The following is a 24,526-nucleotide window of genomic DNA, read 5'->3' on the forward strand; positions in this document are numbered from 1 at the left end:
ACACCCAACTCAACAGACCGATTCAAGACCTTGGATCCAGACCTTCAGAGCACTCCAAGTGCTCTCATCCCACGTACTCTCCACGTTGGAGATCTCTACCGCCTCTCGAAAATACACAAGCACAACACACCAGGTCGCCCTATTGTATCAGGCAATGGGACCCTGTGTGAGAACCTCTCTGGCTACATAGAGGGCATCTTGAAACCCATCGTACAAGAAACGCCCAGCTTCATTCTGGATCACAATGTCTTCACCTTCGACAAGTTCTTTATCCAGACACACGGAACAGCCATGTTGACCAATTTCACACCATTTGACCCCACGGCGATGAATCACTGAAACGACTACACGATGACATCAATAAATTCCATCCCACCATCAGACTACTCTCCAAAATCGGTTGCATTCTTGGACACATTCATCTCCATCAAGGACAGTCACCTCAGCACTTCGCTTTTACCGCAAGCCCACGGATAACCTCACGATGCTCCACTTCTCCAGGGGTGCTTTTGCTAACATTGTTGGGGAGGTTTAAAACTAATGTGGCAGGGGATGGGAACCAGATTAGGAACTTGGAGGTCAGTAAAGAGGCAGCAACTAAAGCCAGTAAGGTACTAGATAATAAATTCAATGTGACTAAGGGGAAAGAGTAGACAGTGAAGAGATGATGAATGCAAAGGGACAGGTGGTCTGAGGTGCATTTGTTTTAATGCGAGAAGTATAGCAGGTAAGGCAGATGAACTTAGGGTTTGGATTAGGACCTGGGAATATGATGTTATTGGTATTACTGAGACTTGGTTGAGGGAAGGGCAAGACTTGCAACTAAATATCCCAGGGTATAGATGCTTCAGGAGGGATAGAGAGGGAGGTAAAAGGGGTGGAGGAGTTGCATTACTGGTCAGAGATGATATCACAGCTGTGATTAAGGAGGGCACGATGGAGGGATTCGAGCACTGAGGCAATATGGATAGATCTAAGAAATAGGAAGGGTGCAGTAACATTGTTGGGACTTTACTACAGGCCTCCCAAAAGCGAGCGTGAAGTAGAGGTACAAATATGTAGACAGATTATAGAACAATGTAGGAGCAATAGGGTGGTTGTGATGGGAGATTTTAAACTTCCCCAACATTGAATGGGACTCATGTCGTGTTGGAGGTGTAGATGGAGCAGAATTTGTAAGGAGCATCCAGGAGAGCTTTTTAGAGCAGTATGTAAATAGTCCAACTCGGGAAGGGGCCATACTGGACATGGTATTGGGGAATGATCCCGGCCAGGTGGTTGAAGTTTCAGTCGGTGATTACTTTGGGAATAGCGATCACAATTCCGTAAGTTTTAGAATACTCATGGACAAGACGAGAGTGGTCCTAAAGGAAGAGTGCTAAATTGGGGAAAGGCCAAGTATAACAAAATTCGGCAGGAGCTAGGGAATGTGGATTGGAAGCAGCTGTTTAAGGGTAAATTCACATTTGAAATGTGGGAGTCTTTTAAGGAAAGGTTGATTCGAGTGCAGGACAGACATGTTCCTGTGAAAATGAGAGATAGAAATGGCAAGATTAGGGAACCATGGATGACGGGTGGAATTGAGAGACTAGCTAAAATGAAAAAGGAAGCATACATAAGATCGAGGCAACTCAAAACTGATGAAGCTTTGGAGGAATATCGGGAAAGTAGGACAAATCTCAAACGCACAATAAAGAGGGCTAAAAGGGGTCATGAAATATCTTGGCTAACAGGGTTAAGGAAAATCTCAAAGCCTTTATTCGTATATAAGGAGCAAGAGGGTAACTGGAGAATGGATTAGCCCACTCAAAGACAAAAGAGGGAATTTATGCGTGGAGTCAGAGGAAATGAGTGAGATTCTTAATGAGTACTTTGCATCGGTATTCACCAAGGAGAGGGACATGACGGATGTTGAGGCTAGGGGTGGATGTTTAAATACTCTAGGTCATGTCGGCATAAGGAAGGGGGAGGTTTTGGGTATTCTAAAAGGCATTAAGGTGGACAAGTCCCCAGGATCGGATGGGATCTATCCCAAGTTACTGAGGGAAACAAGGGACAAAATAGCTGGGGCCTTAACAGATATCTTTGCAGCATCCTTGAGCATGGGTAAGGTCCCGGAGGACTGGAAAATTGCTAATGTTGTCCCTTTGTTTAAGAAGGGTAGCAGGGATAATCCAGGGAATTATAGACCTGTGAGCTTGACGTCAGTGGTAGGCAAAATGTTGGAGAAGATACTGAGGGATAAGATCTATTCACATTTGGAAGAAAATAGACTTATCAGTGATAGGCAGCATGGTTTTGTGCAGGGAAGGTCATGTAGATGTCATATACATGGACTTCAGTAAGGCTTTTGATAAAGTTTCCCATGGCAGGTTGATGGAAAAAGTGAAGTCGTATGGGGTTCAGGGTGTACTAGCTAGATGGATAAAGAACTGGCTGGGCAACAGGAGACAGAGAGTAGTGGTGGAAGGGTGTGTCTCAAAATGGAGGAAGGTGACTAGTGATGTTCCACAGGGATCCGTGCTCGGACCACTGTTGTTTGTGATATACATAAATGATCTGGACGAAGGTATAGGTGGTCTGATTAGCAAGTTTGCAGATGATACTAAGATTGGTGGAGTTGCAGATAGCGAGGAGGTCTGTCAGAGAATATAGCAAAATATAGCTAGATTGGAGAGTTGGGCAGAGAAATGGCAAATGGAGTTCAATCCAGGCAAATGTGAGGTGATGCATTTTGGAAGATCTAATTCAAGAGTGGACTATATGGTCAATGGAAGAGTCCTGGGAAAACTGATGTAGAAAGATCTGGGAGTTCAGGTCCATTGTACCCTGACGGTGGCAACGCAGGTCGATAGAGTGGTCAAGAAGGCATACAGCATGCTTGCCTTCATCGGACGGGGTATTGAGTACAAGAGTCGGCAGGTCATGTTACAGTTGTATAGGACTTTGGTTAGGCCACATTTGGAATACTGTGTGCAGTTCTGGTCGCCACATTACCAGAAGGATGTGGATGCTTTAGAGAGGGTGCAGAGGAGGTTCACCAGGATGTTGCCTGGTATAGTGGGTGCTAGCTATGAAGAAAGATTGAGTAGATTAGGATTGTTTTTGTTAGAAAGACGAAGGTGGAGGGGGGACCTGATTGACGTCTACAAAATTATGAGAGGTATGGACAGGGTGGATAGCAACAAGCTTTTTCCAAGAGTGGGGGTGTCAATTATAAGGGGTCACGATTTCAAGGTGAGAGGGGAAAAGTTTAAGGGAGATGTGCGTGGAAAGTTTTTTACGCAGAGAGTGGTGGGTGCCTGGAACGTTTTGCCAGCGGAGGTGGTAGAGGCGGGCACGATAGCATCATTTAAGATGCATCTGGACAGATATATGAATGGGCGGGGAACAGAGGGAAGTAGATCCTTGGAAAATAGGCGACAGGTTTAGATAAAGGATCTGGATCGGCACAGGCTGGGAGGGCCGAAGTGCCTGTTCCTGTGCTGTAATTTTCTTTGTTGCAGCTTCCACCCTAAACACGTTAAAGAAGCCATTCCCTATGGACAAGCCCTCCTTCTACACAGGATCTGCTCAGACGAGGAGGAGCGTAACAGTCATCTACAGACGCTGAAAGATACCCTTGTACGAACGGGATATGGCGCTTGAGTCATCGATCGACAGTTCCAACGCGCCACAGCAAAAAAACGCACTGACCTCCTCAGAAGAGAAACATGGGACACAACCGACAGATTACCCTTCGTCGTCCAGTACTTCTCCGGAGCAGAGAAACTACGACATCTTCTTCACAGCCTTCAACACGTCATCGATGATGAAGATGAACATCTTGCCAAGGTCATCCCCACACCACCACTACTTGCTTTCAAACAACCGCACAACCTCAAACAAACCATTGTTTGCAGCAAACTACCCAGCCTTCAGAACAGCGACCACAACGCCACACAATCCTACAATGGCAAACTCTGCAAGACGTGCCAGATCATCAACATGGGTACCACCATTACACGCGAGAACACCACCCAGCAGGTACGCGGTACATATGCGTGTGACTCGGTCAACGCTGTCTATCTCATATGTTGCAGGAAAGGATGTCCCGAAGCGTGGTACGTTGGCGAGACCATGCAGGCGCTGCGACAACAGATGAATGGACATTGCGCGACAATCGCCAGGCAGGAATGTTTCCTTCCAGTCGGGGAACATTTCAGCAGTCAAGGGCATTCAACCTCTGATCTTCGGGTAAGCGTTCTCCAAGGCGGCCTTCAGGATGCACGACAATGCAGAAATCACCAAACAGAAACTTTTTGCCAAGTTCCGCACACTTGAGTACGGCCTCAACCGGGACCTTGGATTCAAAGTCGCATTACATTCATCCCCCCCACCATCTGGCCTGGGCTTGTGAAATCTTACCAACTGTCCTGGTTTGAGGCAATTCACACCTCTTTAACCTGGGATTGCCCCTCTCTCTGGATCTGTAAAGACTTAATCACCTGCAAATGCTCGCATTCAAAGCATCATCTTGCATCTTTGACTTTGTCTACATATGTTTCTGGAACCTACCTCTTCATTCACCCGAGGAAGGAGCAGTGCTCCGAAAGCTAGTGATTTGAAACAAACCTGGTGTTGTAAGACTTCTTACTGTCCTTGAATAAAGTCTAACATACCACTTGCCTTCCCTACTGTATGCTGCAGCTGCATGTTAATCTTCCGTGGTTCATAGACAAATCATTCTGATTATCAACATTTAATAGTTTTGCTTTTTCATTGATCCAAACCACATGAATAATTTCACACCTCCTCATTATATTCTTGTCTCTCAGCATCTTGCCCAATCACTTCACCTCTCTATAATCTTTTGCAGACTCTTAGCATCTTCCTCAAAGCTTACTTTCCCACCTGATCTTTATATGGTCAACAAACCTGGATATATAACACTTGGTACCCTGATCGAAGCCATTGCCATGTCTCAGTAAATAGCTGAAACCTTAAAAACTAATAATTGTGGCACAGCACTTGTTACACCTTTTCACCTCAATGACACCTCATTCCTATTCTTGGTTTCCGTCCACCATCAAATCCTCCGTCACTTTATAGGACGCCTGCCAAAAACACAAATAAATCAGTTTTGCTAGCTGCATCCTCAAAATGCTCTCATGAATTTGTCAAACATGACTGTTCTTTCACAAAACCACATTGACCCTGCCTAATCATAATGTGGGTTTACAAGTGCCCTGCTAGCACGTCTTTAATAATATTCTAGCATTTTCCCCATGTCAGGCTAACTGGCCTATTGTTCCCAATTTCTCTCAACCTCCTTTCTTCAATGGTGGTGTGCTATTTGCTTCCTCCCAAATCACCAGGATCTTTCCAGTTTATTAGGAATTCTAGAATTTTAAGACTAATGCAGCCACCTGTCCCATTAACTTCTCCAGTACTTTTTTCTTTACTGATATAAAATAAAGTAATCTAAAAGATTGCAAAAGAGTTTTCAATATATAAAAGGTAAGAGAGGCAAGCATGGACTTGGACCACTAGAAAACGAGGCTGGAGAAGTAGCAATGGGGAACAAAAATGGCAGAGAAACTGAAAAGGCACTTTGCATCAGTCTTCTCGGTAGAAGACACCAGTGGCATACCAAAGCTTCAAGAGAGTCAGGGGCAGAGGTGAGTGTAGTGGCCACCACCAAGGAGAAGGTTCTGGGAAAACGGAAAAGGTCTGAAGGTGGATAAATCACCTGGATCGGATGGGGACTACATCCCAGGGTTCTGGACGAGATAGCTGAAGAGATTGTGGAGGCATTGGTGGTGCTCTTTCAGAAATCAATGGAGGCAGGGAGGGTCCCAGAGGACTGGAAAATGGCTAATGTAACACTCCTGTTTAAAAAGGGAAGGAGGCAGAAGCCTGGAAATTATAGGCTGGTTAGCCTGATTTTGGTCATTGGTAATATTTTGGAGTCCTTTATTAAGGATGAGATTGCAGAATACTTAAGACATGCATGGAAAAATAGGGCTGAGTCAGCACAGCTTTGCAAAGGAGAGGTCATGTCTGAAAAATCTGTTAAGTTCTTCAAGGACGCAACAAGGAAGTTAGACAGGAGAGTCAGTGGACATGATCTGTTTGGATTTCCAGAAGGCCTTTGACAAGGTGCCATACAGGAAGCTACTAAATAAGAAAAGAACCTATGGCATTAGGGGCAGGTACTGGCATGAATAGAGGATTGGCTGACGTGCAAAAGACAGAGTGGGGATAAAAGGGTATTTTTCAGGATGGAAGCCAGTGACTATGGTGTTCCATGGGGGTCAGTTTTGGGAACACAACTATTCACTATTAATGAACTGGAAGAAGGAACGGAGGACATTGTTGCCAAAGTTTCAGATGATACATAGATATGTAGAAGGGCAGGTAGTGTTGAGGAAGTGGGGAGGTTGCAGAAGGGCTTGGACAGGTTAGGAGAGTGGGCAAAGTTGGCAGATGGAATACAATGTGGAAAGGCGTGAGGCTATGCACTTTGGTAGGAAGAAGAGAATTGGACTATGTTCGAAATGGGGAAAGGCTTCAGGAACCTGCAGCACAAAGGGTCTTGGAAGTCCTAGTTCAGGTCTCTCTTAAGATTAACATGCAGGTTTAGTTGGCAGTTTGGAAGGCAAATGCAATGATAGCATTCATTTTAAGAGGGCTAGAATACAAGAGCAGGGATGTACTACTGAGTCTGTGTAAGACTCTGGTCAGACCCCATTTGCACTATTGTGAGCCGTTTTGGGACCCGCATGTGAGCCGTTTTGGGACCCGCATCTAAGGCATCTAAGGAAGGAGGTACTGGCCTTTGAGGGAATCCAGAAGAGGTTCAAAAGAATGATCCGGGAATGAACGACTTGTCAAATTAGGTGCGGTTGAGAACTCGTGGTCTGTATTCAATGGAATTTAGAAGGATGAGGAGAGATCTCATTTAAACTTACAGAATACGGAGCGGTCAAGATAGAGTAGACGTGGAGAAGTTGCTTCCACTAGTACGAGCGACTAGAACCCAAGGGCACAGCCTCAGACTGAAGGGACTGTTTTTGAAAACTGATCACCTACTGATCATGGCTATATTTGCCGCCCACTAAAATTTGGCAGGGCCAGCCCATCCTCTCCCTGACTCTGCTCAAGCATTACCTTGGTCAGGTTGGGTCTTGCCCACCCACACAAAGCCAGAGATCTTTTGTTGACCCGTTTAAAAAAGGACCGCAGAATAAAGATGGGGAGACATGGAAACACGAAGAGGAATCTCGGGAGAATCGTCACCTTCACTGTCTGCAGCCTCCCAGCTAATGACTAAGGGAGTGCGTCACATCTCCGAAAATAGTCCTTCATTTGGTCTTCTAGCCGGGCCAGATTTAATTTATGCAGCCGGTCCCATTCCCGCACCACTTGAATGCCTAGGTACCTAAAGCTTCCCCCTACTAATCTAAATGGCAGCTTCCCCCAATCGCCTCTCCTGTCCCCTCGCCTGGACCACAAACATCTCACTTTTTCCCATATTTAGCTTATACCCTGAAAACCGGCCAAATTCCCCCAGGAATAGAACATAGAACATTACAGAGCAGTACAGGCCCTTCGGCCCACGATGTTGCACCGTCCTGTGAAACCCTGCTAAAGTCCCTCTACACTATTCCCTTATCGTCCATATGCCTATCCAATGACCATTTGAATGCGTTTAGTGTTGGCGAGTCACTACTGTTGCAGGCAGGGCATTCCACGCCCTTACTACTCTCTGAGTAAAGAAGCTACCTCTGACATCTGTCCTATATCTATCTCCCCTCAATTTAAAGCTATGTCCCCTCGTGGTGGACATCACCATCCGAGGAAAAAGGCTCTCGACGTCCACCCTATCTAATCCTCTGATCATCTTGTATGCCTCAATTATGTCCCCTCTTAACCTCCTTCTCTCTAACGAAAACAGCCTCAAGTCCTTCAGCCTTTCCTCTTATGATCTTCCCTTCATACCAGGCAACATTCTTGTAAATCTCCTCTGTACCCTTTCCAATGCTTCCACATCCTTCCTATAATGTGGCGACCAGAACTGCACACAATACTCCAAATGCGGCCGCACCAGAGTTTTGTACAACTGCAACATGACCTCATGGCTCCGAAACTCAATTCCTCTACCAATAAAAGCTAACACACCGTATGCCTTCTTAACAACCCTCTCAACCTGGGTGGCAACTTTCAGGGATCTATGGACATGGACACCGAGATCTCTCTGCTCGTCCACACTACCAAGAATCTTACCATTAGCCCAGTACTCTGCCTTCCTGTTATTCCTTCCAACATGAATCACCTCACACTTTTCTGCATTAAACTCCATTTGCCACCTGTCAGCCCAGCTCTGCAGCTTATCTAAGTCCCTCTGTAACTTGTAACATCCTTCTGCACTGTCCACAACTCCACCGACTTTAGTGTCATCAGCAAATTTACTCACCCATCCTTCTACGCCCTCCTCCAGGTCATTTATAAAAATAACTAACAGCAACGGCCCCAAAACAGATCCTTGTGGCACACCACTAGTAACTGGACACCAGTCAGAGCATTTCCCATCAACCACCACTCTGTGTCTTCTATCAGCTAGCCAATTTCTGATCCAAACTGCTAAATCACCCTGAATCCCATGCCTCTGTATTTTCTGCACTAGCCTACCGTGGGAAACCTCATCAAACGCTTTACTGAAATCCATATACACCACATCAACTGCTTTACCCTCATCCACCTGTTTGGTCACCTTCTCGAAGAACTCAATGAGGTTTGTGAGGCACGACCTACCCTTAACTAAACCATGTTGACTATCTCTAATCAAATTATTCCTTTCCAGATGATTATACATCCTATCTCTTATAAATCTTTCCAAGACTTTTCCCACAACAGAAGAATCCTCATGATTTCTTCCATCCCCTCTAATGGGTCCGATAAATACAGAAGCAGGTCGTCTGCAGAGAGCGAGACACTGTGCTCTGCTCCACTCCCCGCCCGCCCCCTCCTCTCCCCGCAGCCCGCCCCCTCCTCTCCCCGCCCCCCGACGCGGACCAGCCCCTTGAGGCTCTCCGAGCAATTGCCAATAGCTAGCGTGAACAACAGTGGGGAGAGAGGGCATCCCTGTCTCGGCCCCCGGTGCAGTGTTAAATAGCCCGATGTTGTCCCATTCATCTGTACACTTGCCACAGGAGCCTGATACAGCAACCTGACCCAGTCAATAAAGCCCCGCCCAAATCCGAACCATCCCAATATCTCCCACAGATAATCCCATTTAACCCGATCAAAAGCCTTTTCTGCATCCATGGCGATCACTACCTCCACCTCCTTACCTTCCGGGGGCATCATGATCACATTTAACAACCTTCTTACATTGGCCAACAACTGCCTACCCTTAACAAACCCGGTTTGGTCCTCCCCAATAACATCCGGAACACAATTCCCAATCCTGGAGAACAAATTTTGGCCAGCAGTTTGTCGTCCACATTCAACAGGGATATCAGCCTGTAGGACCCACACAGCTCCGGGTTCTTGTCCTGCTTCAGAATCAGCAAAATCGTGACCTGTGACATCTTCAGGGGAAGCACCCCTCTTTCTCTTGCCTCATTGAACATCCTCATCAACACCGGCCCCAATATCCCAAAGAACTTTTTATAAAACTCCACTGGGTACCCGTCCGGCCCTCGGGCTTTACCTGCCTGCAAGGCCTTCAGATACTCCACTATCTGGTTTAGCTCACTCAGCTAAATCGCTGGCTTTTAAAGCAGACCAAGCAGGCCAGCAGCACGGTTCAATTCCCGTACCAGCCTCCCCGGACAGGCGCCGGAATGTGGCGACTAGGGGCTTTTCACAGTGACATAATTGAAGCCTACTCGTGACAAAAAGCGATTTTCATTTCATTTCATTATCTCTTCCGTCCCGTTCGGGGCCACCAGCCCTTCTACCAGCTCCCCATCCACCTTTGGGAAATTCAGCCCCCCCAAGAAGTGCCTCATCCCCTCCGGCCCTGTTGGGGGTTCCGACCCATACAGCCTACTGTAGAAATCCCTTATTCACCCCTGCTGAATCCCCAACCAGGTACCATATCTCCGTCATTTACTTTCCCTATCTCCCTGGCTGCCTCCTTCTTTCTAAGCTGCTGTGCATGCATTCTGCTGGCCTTCTCACCATACTCATAGATCGCCCCTCCCGCCTTTCTCAGCTGCTCCACTCCACCCCCCCCCCCCCCCCCCCCCCCCCTCCTGTGGTTAACAAGCCAAACTCCGCCTGTAGCCTCTGCCGTTCCCTTAAAAGCCCTGCCTCTGGGGTCTCCGAATACTTTCTATCGATCTGTAGTATCTCCTTAACCAGTCGGTCCGTCTCTGCCCTGTCCACCTTCTCCCCAAGGCCCGTATCGAGATCAGCTCCCCCCTGACCACCGCCTTCAGTGCTTCCCAGACCACCGCTGCTGAAATTTCCTCCGTGTCGTTGACCTGCAGGTAGCTCTGAATACATTTCCTCAGCCGTTCACACACCCCTTCGTCAGCCAAAAGTCCCACATCTAACCTCCAGTGCGGGCGCTGGTTATTTTCTTTACTAACCCGCAAGTCAACCCAGTGCAGAGCATGGTTTGAAATTGTGATCGCCGAGTACTCCATGCCCACCACCACTGCCAGTAAGGCCCTGCTCAAAATGAAGAAATCGATCCAGGAGTACACTTTATGCACATGTGAGCAGAAGGAGATCTCCTTCACCCTCGGCTGCCAAAATCTCTATGGATCCACCCTCCCCCCCCCTCCCCATCAACCCTTTTAGTTTCTTTGCCATTGCTGGTGCCCTGTCCGTTTTCGAGCTTGACCGTTCCAAGCCAGGGTCAATGGCTCTGTTGGAAGTTCCCTCCCATGACCAACCTGTTCAAGTCCAGATCTGGTATCTTCCCCCGCATCCTCTTTATAAACTCCACATCATCCTAATTTGGTGCATACACATTTACTAATACCACCTGCACCCCCTCCAATTTCTCACTTACCATAATGTACCGACCTCCCACATCCGAAACTATTCTACCCGCCTCAAACACCACCCGCTTATTGATCAGGATCGCAACCCCTCTAGTCTTTGAGTCTAGTCCTGAGTGAAAGACCTGACTGACCCAGCCTTTCCTCAATCTAATCTGGTCAGTTACTCTAAAGTGCGTCTCCTGCAACATTACCACATCCGCCTTCAATTCCCTAAGATGCGCGAACACACGTGCCCTCTTGACAGGCCCATTTAACCCTTGAACATTCCAGCCTAGTTGGGGAGGGGGGCTCATTTCCCCCCCACCTTCGCCGATCAGCCATCCCCTTTTTTGGGCCCACTCCAGCCTACACTCCTCGCCTCCACTGGCCCACCCCCAGGCAGCCTCCGCCCCCAACCTCCTCTCTGTCCCTTGGCCCAAGTCCCTCCCTCGTCAGCAGAACATTTCCTCCCCTCCCCCCCAGTAACAACATTCTGTAACCCAACCCCTTTGATAAACCAAACATATGCACTCCCCACTGTGCTTCCGTGAGCTAGGCCACCCAGCTAGCTTGGTGGCCCCCATCCCTGGCGCCGGATAGTCCCCACCTATTGTTCCCTCCCCAACCTCCCACTCCACTCACACAAAACATTCTCCAAAATCAAACAATCCCCACACAATTGCCTGACAGAAAAACACCAAAATCTAAACAAGCACACCTCCATCCCCCAACAGTGCAAATGAAAACCTTAACTTACTCAGCTCTGCCACTGGTCCCAAATCAATACAGAAGGCATTACAAACAGCTTTCACAAAACGAAAAACAAGAAACTTTTTTTAAAAAAAGAACAGATACTAAAAGAAAAAAAACCATGAACGTTGCAGCAAAGTTCAAAAGTTTATCATAGATTATCATAGAATTTACAGTGCAGAAGGAGGCCAGTCGGCCCATCGAGTCTGCACCGGCTCTTGGAAAGAGCACTCTATCCAAGCCCACACCTCCACCCTATCCCCATAACCCAGTAACCCCACCCAACACGAAGGGCAATTTTGGACACCAAGGGCAATTTATCACTGCCAATCCACCTAACCTGCACATCTTTGGACTGTGGGAAGAAACCGGAGCACCCGGAGGAAACCCACGCACACACGGGGAGGATGTGCAGACTCCGCACAGACAGTGACCCAAGCCGGAATCGAACCTGGGACCCTGGAGCTGTGAAGCAATTGTGCTATCCACAATGCTACCGTGCTGCCCATCTACCACCAGTCCTTTCCTTTTCACAAAGTCCAGCACGTCCTCAGGCGACTGAAAATAAAAGTGCTGTTCCTCGTAAGTGACCCAGAGGCGGGCCGGGTACAACAGTCCGAACTTCACCATTTTCTTAAAAAGGATTGACCTAATCTGTTTGAAGCCTGCTCTTCTCCTGGCCACCTCCACACTCAGGTCTTGGTAGAACCGCAGGATACTATTGTCCCACTTACAGCTCAGTGTCTGCTTGGCCCACTGTAGAATGTGCTCCTTATCCAAGTACCTGTGGAATATCAGCACCGTTGCCCTCGGGGGGTGGGGGGTGTCTCCTGTCTGCAGCTTCCTCGCGAGTGCTCTGTGAGCCCTGTCCACCTCCAAGGGTCAGGAGAATCATAGACTCATAGAGAAATACAGCACAGAACAGGCCCTTCGGCCCACAATGTTGTGGCCGAACTTTTGTCCTAGGTTAATCATAGAATTTTTTTTTTTTTTTTTAATAAACAATTTTATTGAGGTAGTTTTTGGCTTTATAAACAGTTACAGACATCATCAGAAAGGAAGCAAAAAAGGCAAAAATGTGTAAACATCCACGTACTTTCAATACTTCCATCATACCGTATTGCACAAGCCCGCTCCCCTCCCACCCGTACTACCCGCCATATTTTCCCTCCTACTCTACTCTACCCCCCCCCCCCCCTCCCCCCACCCCCCTGCTGACGCTCACTCTCCCGCAAAGAAGTCAATAAATGGTTGCCACCTCCGGGTGAACCCCTGCACAGATCCCCTCAAGGCGAACTTAATTTTTTCCATCCCCAGGAAACTTGACATGTCCGCAAGCCACCACTCAGTCTTCGGGGGCTTTGAGTCCCTCCACGCCAATAATATTCGTCGCCGGGCTATCAGGGAAGCAAAGGCCAGCACATCGGCCGCTTTCTCCCCCTGGACGCCCGGGTCTTCCGAAACCCCAAAAATTGCCACCCCTGGACTCATCACCACCCTTGTTTTTAGCACCTGGGACATGACCCCCGCAAATCCCTCCCAGTACCCCCTCAGCTCAGGGCATGCCCAAAACATGTGCACATGGTTCGCTGGTCCTCCCGCGCACCTAGCGCATTTGTCCTCTATCCCGAAAAATTTGCTCATCCGAGCCACCGTCATATGGGCCCGGTGAACGACCTTAAATTGGATCAGCCCGAGCCTTGCACATGTCGCGGTCGAGTTTACCCTACTCAGGGCCTCTGCCCACAGCCCATCCTCCATTTCCCCGCCTAGCTCCTCCTCCCATTTAAGTTTCAGTTCCTCTGTCTGGGACCCTTCCTCCCTCATGAGCACCTTATAAATACCTGAGACTCTACCCTCCCCTTCGTCCCTCCCAGAGACTATTCTGTCTAGGATCCCCATTGGCGGGAGGCGCGGGAAAGATGGGACCTGTCTACGAACAAAGTCCCGCAGCTGTAGGTATCTAAAATCATTTCCCCCTACCAACCCAAATTTCTCCTCCAAGCTCCTCAAACTCGCGAAGCTCCCTTCCAGGAACATATCACCCACCCTTCCCGCCCCTGCTCGCCGCCATACTCGGAACCCCCCATCCATACTGCCGGGGGCAAACCGATCGTTGTCGCAGATTGGCGCCCAGACAGACGCCCCCATCTCCCCCACATGCCTCCTCCACTGGCCCCATATCCGCAGGGTCGCCGCCACTACCGGGCTGGTGGTGTACTTGGCCGGCGGCAGCGGTAGAGGAGCCGTGACCAGGGCTTCCAAACTGGAGCCCCTGCACGAAGCCACCTCCACTCGCTCCCAAATAGACCCTGTACCCACCATCCACTTCCTTATCATAGCGATGTTGGCCGCCCAGTAATAATTGACCAGACTCGGCAACGCCAGCCCTCCCTCGCTGCGGTTCCTCTCCAACATCGCCTTCTTCACCCGCGGAGACTTTCCCGCCCAGACAAAGCTCATGATCAGCCCGTTAACTCTTTTGAAGAAGGACTGTGGGATAAAGATCGGGAGGCACTGAAAAATAAACAAAAATCGAGGGAGGATTGTCATCTTTACAGTCTGCACCCTCCCTGCCAGCGACAGCGGGAGTGCATCCCATCTCCGAAACTCTCCCTTCATTTGCTCCACCACCCTGGCCAAATTTAACTTGTGCAGCCTGCCCCAGTCTCGTGCCACCTGGATTCCCAAATACCGGAAATTTTCCTCAACTAACCTAAACGGTAGCCCTCTCAATCTGTTCTCCTGGCCCCTTGCCTGTACCACAAACATTTCACTCTTGACCGTATTTAATTTGTATCCTGAGAACTGGCCGAACTCCCTCAGCATTCCCAGTATAGTTCCCATCCCGGCCACTGGGTCCGACACGTACAGGAGCAGGTCGTCTGCATAAAGAGAAACCCTATGTTCAACCCCGCCCCTCACCATCCCCTTCCAACCCTCTGCGGCTCTCAGCGCAATCGCCAGCGGCTCTATGGCCAGCGCAAACAGCAGCGGGGAGAGCGGGCAGCCCTGCCTGGTCCCTCGGTACAACCTAAAGTACTCCGACACTTCTCTGTTGGTCCTGACGCTGGCCCTCGGGGCCTGATATAATAATTTGATCCAATCCACCAATCCCTCCCCGAACCCAAACCGTCCGAGCACCTCCCATAGATATTCCCACTCCACCCGGTCAAAGGCCTTCTCGGCGTCCATAGCCACCACTACCTCCACCTCTCTACCCGCCGGGGGCATCATTATCACATTGAGCAATCTCCTCAGATTGGCCGCCAGCTGCCTACCTTTCACGAACCCCGTTTGATCCTCCCCAATCACCTCCGGTACACAGTCCTCCATTCTACCCGCCAGTACCTTTGCCAGGAGCTTGGCATCTAATTTAATCAGGGAGATTGGCCTGTAGGACCCGCACACCTCCGGGTCTTTACCCCGCTTTAATATCAGAGATATGGTGGCTTGTGACATCGTCGGCGGCAGGGTCCCTCTGTCCCTTGCCTCATTGAAAACCCTCGCCAAGACCGGGCCCACCAGCTCAGAGAACTTCCTATAAAACTCTACTGGGTATCCATCCGGCCCCGGGGACTTCCCCGACTGCATGGCCTTTAGGCCCCCCAATACCTCCTCTACTCTAATCGGGGCCCCCAGCTCTTCCACTCGCCCCCCCCCAACTGTTGGGAATGTTAACCCATCCAGAAACCTTTTCATCCCCTCCGGTTCTTCTGGCGGCTCCGAAGTATACAGCTTACAATAGAAGTCCCGGAATACCCTATTCAATTCTGCCGGATCCTCCACTTTGTGCCCCCCCTCGTCCCTCACTCTACCTATTTCCCTGGCCGCCTCCCTCCTCCTGAGTTGCTGCGCTAACAGTCTGCTAGCCTTTTCCCCATACTCGTACACCACTCCCCTTGCCTTCCTAAGCTGTTCCACGGCCCTGCTCGTGGATAGTGCCCCCAGTTCCGCCTGTAGCCTCTGCCTTTCCCTGAGTAAAACCTCCCCCGGGGACTCCGCGTGCTCTTCATCTATCCGGCCCATTTCCCTGACCAATCTATCCATCTCTGCCCGGTCTGCCTTGGCTCTATGGGCCCCAATTGAAATCAGCTCCCCCCGCACTACTGCCTTTAGCGCCTCCCACACGGTCGCCGCTGAGACCTCCCCAGTGTCATTCACATGCAGGTAATTTTTTATACATTTCCGAAGCCTCTCGCAGATCCCCTCCTCCGACAGCAGTCGCACATCTAGCCTCCATTGCGGGCGTTGATAACTCGCTCCCCCGAACTGCAGGTCCACCCAATGCGGGGCATGGTCTGAAATGGTAATTGCTGAGTATTCCGTGTTCTTTACCTCCCCCCTACAGTCCCTGCTTAGCACAAAGAAATCTATCCTGGAATATACTTTGTGGACGTGCGAGTAGAACGAGTAGCCCCTTCCTGTTGGCTGTCCCTCCCTCCAGGGGTCCACTGCCCCCATTTGCTCCATAAACCCTTTCAGCTCCCTTGCCATTGCTGAGAGTCTACCCGTTCTGGGACACGACCGATCCAAAGTCGGGTCAAGGACCATGTTAAAGTCCCCTCCCATTATTAGCCTGCGAGAATCCAAGTCCGGGATCTTCCCCAGCACTCTTTTAATGAAGTCCACGTCATCCCAGTTCGGGGCATATATATTCACCAGCACCACTCTTCTCCCCTCCAGCCTGCCCCGTACCATCAGGTATCTGCCCCCCCTGTCTGCGGATATGCCCTCTGCCTCAAATTGCACACGCTTGTTGATCATGATTGCCACCCCTCTGGACTTCGAGTCCAAGTCCGAGTGGAAGACCTGGCTAATCCAGCCCTTCCTTAGCCTGGTCTGGTCTGACACTTTCAGATGTGTCTCCTGCAACATAATTACGTCCGCCCTCAGGGCCCGCAAGTGCGCGAACACCCGCGCCCTCTTAACCGGCCCATTCAGTCCCTTGACGTTCCAGGTGATCAGCCTGGTCGGGGGGCACATCCCACCCCCCCACCCCGCCGGTCAGCCATAGCCTTTCTCGGGCTGGCCCCTGACCCGCGCGTCGCGCCCTTCCTGGCCCGCTCTATAGCTGCCTCCACCCTCGACCTCCTTTCCAGTGCCTATTTCAAGTCCCTCTCCCGTCAGCAGAACAACCCCCCCCCCCCCCTAACCCCATCCCCCGATACCCCCACCCCTGCCATCTACTGGCTATAGCTTTCCCCCCCATCTGACTTCCTTGACTAGCCAATCTGCTAGCCCGGTGACTCAACACTCCGGCGCCTTCCTGTCCCATTCCCTTGTTTCCCCGCCCTCCTCCCCACCCACTGGGGCAAGCCGGCTCCAGTGTCTTCCGCGAGCTGCACAAAAAGCCCAAACAGGAAAAAAAAAGGGAAAAAACATAGAAAAAAGAGAAAAAGCACATAAATGTCCATGAACAAAGGAAAGAGTCTCAAATGTTCCGTTTGGCCCCATTGGCCCAGCAAACCGTTGAGCAGCAGTCCAGGCACATTCGGCGTTCCTCCCCACAGAAATCCTCGGGCCCTAACTCGTGTCCTTAGGGCCTCCTTTCGGGACCATCCCCAGGTCCCTCACAAAATCCATCGCTTCTTCGGGCTCGGAGAAGTAGTGGTGTTGACCCTGGTGCGTGACCCATAGGCGAGCTGGGAACAGCAGACCAAACTTCACGTGCTTCTTGAACAGCACCTCCTTGACATTCTTAAAGGCTGCTCGCCGCCGAGCCACCTCCTGGCTTAGGTCCTGATAGATGCGGAGCACACTGTTATTCCACGTGCTGCTCCTGGCGCTCTTTGCCCACTGCAGCACCCGCTCCTTGTCCACGAACCTGTGGAACCTAATCACCATCGGGCGGGGGGGGTCCGCCCAGCCGCCCCTGCCTTGCCTGCACCCTGTGTGCCCCCTCCAGCTCCAGCGGTCGCGGAAAGGCTTCGGCCCCCATCAGCTGCTTCAGCAGGTTAATCATAGAATTTTGGACACTAAGGGCAATTTATCATGGCCAATCCACCCAACCTGCACATCTTTGGACTGTAGGAGGAAACCGGAGCACCCGGAGAATGCCCCATCCCCCAGCAGCTTCTCAAACATATCTGCGATGTATGCCCTAGCGTCCGCTCCTTCGGGCCCCTCCGGGAGCTCGAATCTCAAGTTCTGCCGGCGGGACCTATTCTCTAGGTCCCCACCTTCTCCAGGAGCTTCTTCTGCTGGTCTCTCAGCATCCCCACCTCCAACTCCACCGCAATTTGATGTTCCTCCTGCTCAACCAGCGCCTTCTCCACCTTCTGGATCGCCCGATCGTGGGCTCCTGCCGCTCAATCGACTCTTTTTAAATCGGGTCCAAGCTGTCCCGTTTCTACTTAGCAAAGCCTTCCCGTGTAACTTGTATCAGCTGCTCCATTGACCGCTGGGTCGACAAACCAGAGGTCCAGTCCTCCGCCATGCTGTCTCCCGCTGCAGCATCAGCCCAAGCCTTCTCTGTCTTTCTGTTTCTGCCTTTACGAGCACTTCTAGTCCTTCTCTCCATGCACCGATGTGGGAATTCAGTACACAATTGCCTCTGTCTTCAGTTTTACAGTTCTAGTCTGGTAGAAAATCAGGGGAAAAGGTCCAAAAGTCCAACCCGAGCGGGAGCCACCAAATATGCGATTTACTCCTTCGTAGCCGCCACCGGAAGTCTCTGTACTAGCATTTTTTGATTGTGGCAAGTCATTTTTGTGATTATCAATATGAAAATAAGATGATGTATATCCTTTTGTACCTGAGACAATCAGATTTATCAGCATTCATTCATGGTTTGAGGTGTAAATATTTAGTTACAATGCCCTTTTTAAAAGTTGGTTTGAGGTTTGTAGCTAATTTCCATATGTATTTGAATGTTGGATTAGATACAATAAAGACAAAAGGGCGGCAGGGAGGCACAGTGGTTAGCACTGCTGCCTGACAGCATCAGGGACCCGGTTTTGATTCGGAGCTCGGGCGACTGTGCGGAGTCTGCACGTTCTCCCAGTGTCTGCATTGGTTTCCTCCAGGTGCTCCAGTTTCCTCCCACAGTCCAAAGATAGAGTCATAGATGTTTACAGCATGGAAACAGTCTCTTCGGCCCAGCTTGCCCATGCTTCCCAGCTGCTGTCACTAAGCTAGTCCCACTTGCCCGCATTTGGCCCACATCCCTCTATACCCACCCTGCCCATGTAACTGTCTAACTGCTTTTAAAAGACAAAATCGTTCCTGCTTCTACCACTGCCTCTGGCAGCCCATTCCAGATGCTGTGTGTGTGAAATAATTTCCCCTCTGGTCTCTTTTGTATCTTTCCCCTCTCAATGTAAACTTATGCCCTCTAGTTCTAGACTCATCTACTTTGGGAAAAGATGTTGACTATCTATCTTATCTATGCTCATTATTTTATAGACCTCTATAAGATCACCCCTAAGCATCCTATGCTCCAATACAGGTTAGGTGGATTGGTCACGCTACAAAGGCTAGGTGGGGTTCTGAGGATAAGGTGTGGGAGTGGGCCTAGGTAGGATGCTCTTTCACAAGCTCAATGCAGACTCTATGGGCTAAATGACCTCCTTTTGCACTGTAGGGATTCTACGATTAAATGAACAGCCGCTACAGGTTTTTACATCGTGAAGGGCAGCTACTGCTGCCTTTTAAATTGGAAATAAATGAGGCTGTGTGGAGTCTTCCAGCCAGAAGCGGCAACAGAGAGCAATTCACGTACTCTGCACGTACACTTGATGTCAAGCACTCTGCAGGTACTTATTTTTGACGCCAACTTACAGAGCAGTGTTGCTTCCATTTTCCAGCTGCTGGTAAGCAAGGCAAGTGAAATGTGAAGATCAATGGTTTTCTTAAAAGTCAGAGATGGGCAGAAATTCAAACAGAGAGTTTACCTATTGGACAGGATCTCAACAGATTCTGCTGGAGAGAGCTGCATAGGAGAGTCCAGTGCTACTGTTAGCTCTGCACACAGTTCCAGTGCCTCAGATTCACATCCTGCAAAGAAGAAACTTAACTCCGGAACAAAACAGTATTACAGGTCCGCTACAGCAGTGTATTATTTTCATTTGGAGTCATCTGCAAGTTAATAACGGACTCTGGGGTCTCAACCTCAAAGGAACTTTTCACCCACCACTTCGGTTTCAAAATCTGAAACTTCCTTTCTGATTTTCCAATACTTACCTGCATATTACTCACATGGATTTTGCATCCTCATTTGTATTGCACAATTGACAAAACCGTACCTCAAATTATCACGAAGGTCGGTCGACATGGGTCCCAAAGGTGGGCCAGTTTGTAAAAGTGGGTCCTGGGACAGTGACCCAGAGCTGGGATTGAACCTGGGACGTCGATGCTGTGAGGCAGCAGTGCTAACCACTGTGCCACCGTGCTCCCCATTGTCATTTTTTGTTAGTTTTCAAAATTGTCCCCAGACTTGCTGTTCTTTTTGGTAAAATTGTAAATCTCATGTTATCCTTGATGTATTTCATTAGCAATTGCTGTACTTTTCTCTTGGAGATTTACAAGGTAATGTGCAGAGGTTAGGAGCTTTGAATTTCTTAAGGTGTTTGCCATTAATTATCTACTGTTATAGCTTTTAACCTAATTTCTCAATCTACCTCAGCCAACCTGCTCCTCAACATTATGCAATTGTCTGTTACATTTAAGACTTCATTTGCAAACTTAACCGTATCATGCTCAAATTTAATATGCAATTCTATCATATTACCATTCTCTCCAGAGGACCCTTTGCTACACTGTTACTCATTAACCCTGTTTACTGCACAATACTCAATCAAAAATAGCCTATTCCCACATTGGTTCCTTGATATATTTATTGTTCTGAAAATAACTTACTGAATGCATTCCACGAACTCACCCTCCAAACTGCATTTGCCTATTTTGTCCACCCAATTTACGAGGTTAAAGTCAAACAATGATTGTGGTGATTCCATGATGCTCTAATTTTCTTATTTATATTCTGTCCAATAATATTATTACTCTCATCAATGTGTTCTTGGTTCTCTCTTAGCTTCAATCATAGTGATTCTGCATCTTGATTTTCTGGGTTAAAAGTCCTTTTTCTCCTCTGCCTTTATTTCATTGTTTATCAGAGCCACCCCTCATCCTTTTCCAATTCTCCATATTTTCTAAAAGTCAAATGCCCAGGAACTTAGTTCCCAAATTTGGTCTGCAACAACATCTTGGCAATAGTTACCAAATCGAGTCAACAGGTTTTCTCTCTTGCGATCAATGAATGCGTGAAATACTTATGTTAACTTAATTTTCCATGGTGTGGTCTTAGTTGCTAATGCTCTTTCTTTGCCCCAACCTAAAAGAGTCTGCTTAATTTTATCCAAATTAGGGCGGCACGGTGACGCAATGGTTAGCACTGCTGCCTCATGGCATTGAGGTCCCAGGTTCGATCCCGGCTCTGGGCCACTGTCAGTGTTGAGTTTGTATATTCTCCCTGTGTTTGTGTGGGTTTCGCCCCCACAAACCAAAGATGTGCAGGGTAGGTGGATCGGTCACGCTAAGTTGCCGCTTAATTGGAAAAAATGAATTGGGTACTTTAAATTTTTTTTTAATTATCCAAATTGTAATGCTGCTGTACAGCCTTTGCTTTTTTCAGACTTAGAAATTTACCCTTATTTTCCTCACTTAAATGCCATATCATAGAATTTACAGTCCTGGAGGAGACCATTCGGCCCATCAAGTCTGCACCAGCCCTTGGAAAGAGTATCCCTACTTAAGCCCACGCCTCCACCTTATCCCCGTAACCCAGTAACACCACCTAATCTTTGGACACTGAGGGACAATTTAGCATGGCCAATCCACCTAATCTGTACATCTTTGGACTGGGGGAGGAAACCAGAGCATCCGGAGGAAACCCACGTATGGACGAAGAGAAAGTGCAAACTCCACATAGTCAACCGATGCCGGAATTGAACTTGGGATCCTGGAGCTGTGAGGCAGCTGTGCTAACCACTCTGCCATTGTGTCACCCTTAATAGTTTAAAGATCTATCTACTTCCCTGATTATTTGAGTGGTCATACATTGGGCATAATCCATCCTTCCCAAAAGATCAGCTCCCAGTTTCCCTGTGTTGGTGCCTGTGCCCCCATGCATTGAAATATCTTCTCCTGACACCACTTTTAGACATCACGTATTTCAATCTTTAATCAGTTTAATCACTAACCCAGTGTTTTGCTAAGGTCATAATTCAGAGATGATTACCATTGAGAAAATTTGTATCCCACCTTCTCAAACTCACTCAGCAAAACCCCATTCCTAACTTGACCAAGGCCTTTGGTTTCTAGATAGGACACAGGAACTGGATCCTCCCCCACCCACTCAAGTTCTTCTCCAGCCATACGGAGATATCCTTAATTCAGGTACGAGCCAGGCAATACAGCCTTAAAACTTCTGGTCACAACTGTGGAGCACGTTATCTACTCCTCCCAAAATTGAATATCCCTTACCACTACTCTGTTCCTTTATGCTTTCCCTACCCCCGTCCTATTCAATAGCCTCATGCATGACAGCAACTTGGCAAATTTGCTCATTCTCCGATATTTTTTGTTCTCATCCATACTGGCAGGAGGTACCTCACACCATTGGGACAATGGTAAAGGCGGAGGTTCCTCTACTACTTTATTAGTAGACAATTTACCTGCCTGGGTTAGAGTCCTATCCCTGATCACTAACCAAATCTAAACTACCTAATCCAAGGATGTGACTGTCTCAAAGAACAAAGAAAAGTACAGCACAGGAACAGGCCCTTTGTGTCATAGTGTTCAGCTAATTCTCCCCTTTGCTGATGCATCACAATGCTTGTAGGTCAGACCCCAGCTCAACAACAGAGTCAAGATCCTTGGGTTGCAGAATCCTACTGCAGATGTGGTTGCTAAACACTCACATAAGCTGTCAAAGTGGCACACCTCCTGCACTGCATCTTTACCAACCTTATTTTATAGATTGGATTTAAACTTTATGCAATTAGTTCACTTGCTTTATTTTTAGATTTTCTAAATTAACCAGTTTAAATTAATTTACATGGGAGCATATGGCTTGGGAACAGAATAGGCCATTCAGCCCTCCAAAGCTGATCGCCCATTTCATAAGATTATAGCTGATTTGTCTCTGCTCTCAATACTTTTCTGTCTGTTTGTGCCCCCCCCCCCCCCCAATACCAATAGCCCTTGATTCCTTTGTTCATCAAAAATCTTTCCAACTCGGCCATGAATAAATTCAGATGACCCAGCCTCCTGTACTTTCTAGGCAGGAGAATTTACATATGACCAATCTCAAAGAAAACAATTAGTTTCAGAATTAGAGATTTCCCTTTCAAAACAGAGGTGAAAAGGTGTCTCCTAATTCTTGCCTCACCCGCAAGAGGAAATATCCTCTCAATCGCCACCCTTTCAAACCCCCTTAAGATCTTATGGGCGCGATTCTCCAGCCTCGTTGTGCTCTTGCTTGAGCGAAACGAAGCCGGTGAATAGCGGGAAGGACCAAAGACGAGAACCATGCCAGGAAGCAAAGTTTGTGATGCAACCGGCCCGCTCCCCTCGGCGAAATCGGAATCGCGAGACACCAATTATCACCACTTAAGCCCCATTTCCATACAATTAACGGGATCCAACCCATGTCTCCCCCCCCCCCCCCCCCCCGTGCTGGCGCCGATTCGTACTCTTTTTTAAAAATGTGAACCTGGTGGAAGGGCTTCTGCGGGGAGCCGAGGTGAGTTGCCATCTTTGATCACAGGTAAAGAACCAGGGGGTGCTGGGCTTGTCATCGCAGTGCTCGGCAGGGGAGCCTCCGCAGGGGTAGGCTGCCATGGGGTGGTGGGGGGGGGATGGGGTTGGAGAAGAGGTACTGGGGGGGGGGGGGGCAACTGCAGATGGCACTACCATGCCAACCCCAGGATCATGTGCACCCGTTCTGGGGGTAACCCTTGTCCCTGTCCGTCTGCTCCACCGACCACCCATAATCCCCACCCACTGCCAGGAACTCTGGCCATGCGGCTGAAGGCTATGCTAATCAGGAATTGGAAATCATGGTTACGTGAGCACTTCACACAACCCAAGTGGATTCCTGTGGGGGGCAGGCCTGTTGGCATGTGGGATTCATTGCACGGCGTCCCAATCAAACTGTGAAATCTGGACACTCTGCTTGAACACTGCAAGAGGCAATACCACACATGCAACAGTCAACATCCGAACACTTAGGGGATGGGACACAGCTCCAGGGACATGTCCGTGGGCGGAGGGTGGGTGAGTGCTATGGGGAGGGAGGGATGCCTGGAGAGATGGGCCAATGGTTCGGAGGTCAGCCTGCATAATGGTAAAAAGGACAGAGGCATCATACTAGTTGTGCACAACGGTGTTTATTGTGTTTAACAATTCCCCACTCTGCCAATCATGCCCCCCCACCGCACCTCTCCCCAGTGCCCTCAGTGATCCTCGAAGTGCTTTGCCGCCTTAGCTCTACCACTATGTCCAGATGTCTTCCCAGGATGCACATTGGAGGTGGAGACAGCCAGTTGCTTACCTCATCCTGTGGCCTTCGATGCCCCAGGTGGGCGTCCTCTAGGGGCTCTGGGCTGGTGTACCCAGCTCACTTGTTGACAGTACGTGCACAGCCATGCTGCCCTGATCTGGGTGCTGCAAGATGCGGCCTCATCAGAGGGGTGGAAGTCAGAGGAGCTGGTGGCCACCGCTGCCAGGCCATGTGACGGGTCTGGGTTGCCACTCAAAGCCCCCTCCTCCCGGTCGGTACCCCAGGGCCT

General features: G+C 49.1%; 1 protein-coding gene across 6 annotated transcripts in view; it reads right to left on the reverse strand.

Moving 5' to 3' along the window:
• The window catches only part of LOC119962819 (interleukin-6 receptor subunit beta-like), a 107,323-nt gene that overhangs the window by 47,117 nt on the left and 35,680 nt on the right, over positions 1-24,526 (reverse strand). Inside the window, exon 1 of one of the 6 annotated variants that reach the window (XM_038790947.1) lies at positions 5,028-5,096. The exons of the other annotated variants lie outside the window; for them this stretch is intronic. The gene's annotated coding sequence lies outside the window, so the exon portion shown is untranslated. Of the gene's footprint in view, positions 1-5,027; positions 5,097-24,526 lie in introns of those variants that run through there. 6 annotated transcript variants of the gene reach the window in all.

The sequence above is a fragment of the Scyliorhinus canicula genome, chromosome 3, assembly GCF_902713615.1.
Source record: "Scyliorhinus canicula chromosome 3, sScyCan1.1, whole genome shotgun sequence".
Lineage (NCBI taxonomy): Eukaryota > Metazoa > Chordata > Chondrichthyes > Carcharhiniformes > Scyliorhinidae > Scyliorhinus > Scyliorhinus canicula.